We start from the raw sequence: 5119 nt of genomic DNA, 5'->3' as shown, positions 1-5119 counted from the left end.
TGAGCCAAAATAAACTCTTCCTTCTCGGAGCTGCCATGGACACCGTGTCTTATCATAGCAGCAGAACAGTAACTAATACGTCCCTAATTCCACATTCCACACGGGAGAGTCTCATGAAGGTTTTGGGTTTTGTTGTTGTTGTTGTTTTGGTTCAGTTTTTGGCTTTTTAAAATGTATACTGCTGTATATTATGTGTGTCATAAATGTCTGTGTGGGAGTGTTGGATACTGTGGAACCGGAGTTATAGACAGTTATGAGCTACTATGCAGAAGCTGGGACTTGAACCTGGGTCCTCTGGAAGAGCAGCCAGTGCTCTTAACCACTGAGCCACCTGTCTTAGTTAGGGTTTTACTGCTGTGAACAGACACCAATGCATGACCAAGGCAAGTCTTATAAGGACGACATTTAATTGGGGCTGGCTTACAGGTTCAGAGGCTCAGTCCATTATCATCAAGGCAGGAGCATGGCAGCACCCAGGCAGGCAGGGTGCAGGAGGAGCTGAGAGTTCCACATCTTCATCTGAAGGCTGCTAGTGGAAGACTGACATCCAGACAACTAGGATGAGGGTCTTAAAGCCCATGCCCACAGTGACACACCCACTCCAACATGGCCACACCTACTCCAACAGGGCCCCACTCCCTAATAGTGCCACTCCCTGAGCCAAGCATATACAAACCATCCCACCATCTTTCCAGTCCTCATGAAGTTTTTATAGTAACAGAACAAAAAAATCATAGATCAAGCGCTTTTAGGCATATTGGTGGATCACAGAAAGAGCAACAAAATCTTAGCTGTGGGCCTCAGGCGCTATCTGATGACTCCTAGCCTTTTGGTTGGCGAAAACAGTGGTTTTGTTAATACATTCCAAAGGCTTTTTCCTGTTGCTCACAGAATGTCAGGTTCTACCCTGAGATAGATAAAGAATGTCTATTTAGGGAGTTGGTTAGTCCAAGGTCAATTTCCATCAGGCTCTGGGCCTGCAGCGTTCTTAATTCTCCACAATTACTGAAGTTCCAACCAGTTAAATCCGTCTTACGGAATGTTTCCTTGAAGGTATAGCCCCTTTCTAGAAACTTCCATCCCCACAGGAAAACAGAGGTGTGTGAAGAAGGAAATAGTAAGTGATCTCTTTTTGTTTTTTGCCCTTCAAAGTATTGATTTGGGGGGATGGTTGTGCCCTTGCCATGGCACAAGTGTGGAGTCCGAGGACAACTTTCAGGAGTCCGTTCTCTCCTCCCGCCACCTGAGTCCTGGGATCAAACACCTTAATGGCAGACACCTGTACCCACTGGGCCTTGTCACTGGCCCTTAGCAGCCTCTTGAGAGGAAAGAGAGAAGGAAGCTGGGATTGGAGGCTGGGATGCAGAAGAGAGGTGACTTGGAGGACCTTGGGTGGGAAGAGGTCCTAACACCGTTTAGCACTGAATCTGGAGTCTGTGTTGTGACAGGCAGGGTAGAGACGGAGGTCAGGATGGAGGTGTGGGCAGTGCAGCTTCCAGAGCATAGTGGAAGTCTTGAGCCAGGGACCCTGAAGGAGAAGTTAATGGCTCTAAATGTGACGAGGGTGGAGGACGAATAACGATCAGGGCGTGGACTTAAGGAAAGCTGGGAGGCCAAGGCGGGGCTCCCAACCTCATGAAATGAAGAGCACCGATTTTAAGGTACAGGAAGAGGGCTTCAACTCTCAACACTGACTGAGTTAGGAGTCCTGAGAGACACCCAGGCGATACCAGGGAAGCCGGTGCTACAGGCAATTAATTCGACAGAGTAACTGAGTTTCGGTCTACACGTGGTAAGCGGGCACCGCGGCAGTGGAAAAAACGCAGACAGAACCTGGAGCCTGTAGGTAGGTAGCCTGTAGGTAGGTAGCAAAAGAACAAGGAAAAAGTGTCTGGAGATAGAGCATAGTGGGTAAAGGGCTCGCCTTGCACACAGAAGAACCTGAGTTTGATCCCCAGAACCCAGTCGTGGTTTTGGCAATCGGTCCTGGGAAGGGAGAGATAGGCGATCCCTGGGGCTTACTGGCCGCCAGCCTAGCCCACTTGGCAAGCTCTAGGCCAATGAGAAACGGTGTCTCCAAAAGAAAATGGTGGGGGTTGGGGATTTAGCTCAGTGGCTTGCCTAGCAAGCACAAGGCCCCTGGGTTCGGTCCCCAGCTCAGAGAAAAAAAAAAGAAAAAGAAAATGATGATGGCTTGCAAAAATTGTCACCCAAGGTTGTCCTCTGGCCTCCATATGAATACTTGACGACAACACGCACGCACACACGCACGCACACACGCACGCACACATGCACGCGTACTTCATGGAGGGGAGATTCTAGGAGGAGTCAGAAGCGCCAGCAGCGTCAAGAGCTGCAGAGACGTGAAATAGGAATAAAAGTAGATGAAACAGGATGAAGTCCGAAAGGCTGAGCTCCGGCCCCTGCCTGGTTTGTCCTTCCTTGATCCTGGTGTGCAGATTTCCCTTCCTCCCCAAAAGCACTCTTTCAGTCCCCAGGTCCAGCGCTCCTCGAAAAGCCCAGGACTAGCCTTGTGGCTTAGAGGTCTTGGCTCACGGGGATGAGAGCCCTTTCCCAGCAGTCTTCCCAGAGGTTGTGTCTGAGTCATTTGAGACAAGATGGAGAACACAGGTTGTAGATTCTGGGCAGATAGGAGCTGGCTCAAATCGAGAAATCGAGTTCTTGGAGGTTGTTAGTCCTGGGACAGGAGAGGCAGTAATAGCCTCTGAGGAGCTTCAGGGCCTGACCCTGGAGGAGGCAGAAAAGAGGAATGCAAGGTCTTCACAGTGCCCAGCTTGGCTCACAAGGGCCTGAAAAGGATCCAACACAGCCAATCAGAGGAGCCCTTGTCCCTTGCCTTACATAATTAAATGGGTCACATTATATTGAAAGATCTCTCTCTCTCTCTCTCTCTCTCTCTCTCTCTCTCTCTCTCTCTCTCTCTCTCTGTGTGTGTGTGTGTGTGTGTGTGTGTGTGTGTGTGTGTTGCTGGGAATAGAATCTATGCATTCTAGACAAGTACTTTGTCACTAAACTATATTCCCAGCTCCTAAAGAAACTTTTTTGAATACTAATGCTTTTGTGTGTGCATGTCCCCTGTGGGCAGTTTTTACAGGCATGTCAGAGGAAGCTAGAGGTCAATCTTGGATGTAGTTCCTCAGGACACTTTCCACTCTACTTTTCCAGACAGGATCCCTCACTGACCCGGAACTTCTGTTTCAGCTGGCTGGACAGGGAGAACCTGGGTTCTATCAGCTTGTGCTACCAGCATGCCTGTATCTTTTTCACATGGGATCTGGGAACTGACTAAGCCATTTCCCCGACCCCTATATTGCTTTTGTTAACATCTTATTCATGCCAGATCTGGTTAATATTGGGTCTGGGCCTGGCCCACCCAACCCAACCCTGTGAAAACCAGAGAGTGACTAACTTCTGAGGGACAAAAAAGGGGAGATGGAGGAGTGGCACTGGGAGGGGCATCTCAGTTTCTCTCTGACCTTTCTCTACACACGGATGACAGCAGCCAGCCAAATGATCAGGGCCTCACAGGACATGTGACTTCCTCTTTTAATGGGCTCTCACCCTGGGTTGGGTTCCCTGGACTTACAACACACTGGGTTTGGAAATTTTCGTTTCCATTTCTTGTCACTTTGGGTAAACACAATTTTTAGAAAGTCTAGAGATCCTCAGGGTCACAGAGGATGCTGTGGTGCCTTCCCAGGTGCCCTCTTCAGGACCATTGTGCCTGCTGCCCTTAATCTGTCCTCCAGGCTGACATCTCCCAGGAGACAATGGAATTTCAGGAACCTGGACTGGTCACCAAAATCCAGGACAGCTTTCTGGAGCCACCCCAGTCCACACCTCATGTAGGACCAACTGAGGATTCAAGTGTTAGCACGTTGCAGCCACTGCTTCTTCCTGGTGCTGCCTTGTTCTATCCCCTACAGAGAGGTCTGCTGGAAGGCCTTGCGCAACAAGCTTTCTGTGCCTGCTTCTGCCCCTCAAGGCTCTGATCAGATAAGATCAAAGGAATCTGATCCAGAGGCTGACTCTTGATTTCAGTGTTCTTTTTCACGGAAAGTCAGCCCCACGTGGCAATAGACAAGAAAATGCCACAGCCCACCTCAACTTTCAATATTTTTCCTTATCTTGTCCCATCTCCAGGGCACAAAGAAATGACCCTGAAATTACAAATCATGACTATTTACTCTTCCAGTCTCCTGCTCAGTAATGGATAGATAACTAGGGAGGTAAGTGATAGTTACATAGATGGGTGATAGATAGATAGATAGATAGATAGATAGATAGATAGATAGATGATAGACAAATATGAGAAAATAGATATTTGAAAGGAGTACATTAAATTATGATATTCTTAAGAAACAAGTACCCATCTCTCATTATCAAGGCAGGCCGCTGACACCTCCAGCACTCCTCTCCCTAGCATCCTCCACCCTGTCTCAAGCTGAATACAATGTGTCAGTCAGAAAGCAGGGCAGCAACTTGAACAAGAGACATTGTATATAAAAGATTACGCTCAGAGGCTGACATGGAGCATCCAAAAAGGGGGATTGGAAGATGTCCAGGGTCCTTCTCTACGGATGGCTGTGCACTATATCCTTTGCTTTTTAAACCGAGTTAAGCCAGGAATGGTGGCACATGTCTTCAATCCCAGCACTGGCGGAGGCAGGCAGGACTGTGTGAGTTCAGGGCCAGCCTGGTTTATCTAGCAAGCAAGTTCCAGGTCAGACAGGGTTACACAGTGAGAGAACTTTATACATATGTCATATATTATATTAACTATATGTAATTATATATAAAATTAATATAGCATATAATCGTGCACATATGAGTAATATATTGTCAATTCTGTAAATAATTAATAATGAATCATTAATAAAATAACCAATATTTTATTAATTAAATCAAATAGTTAATTTTTATGGTTAGTTATTAATTATTGATTTATGTAATTAATTACATAGTTAATATTATTAATAACATATAATCAAAGTGTTTATACATAAATCTCATATTGATAAATAATTAATAAAATAAAAATAATAATACATTGATAATAATATAGGTGTATATGAGCATATAAATATATGTGTTATGT

Source organism: Rattus norvegicus, chromosome 8, assembly GCF_036323735.1.
Source record: "Rattus norvegicus strain BN/NHsdMcwi chromosome 8, GRCr8, whole genome shotgun sequence".
NCBI classification, from domain to species: domain Eukaryota; kingdom Metazoa; phylum Chordata; class Mammalia; order Rodentia; family Muridae; genus Rattus; species Rattus norvegicus.
This window is presented reverse-complemented; position numbering follows the sequence as displayed.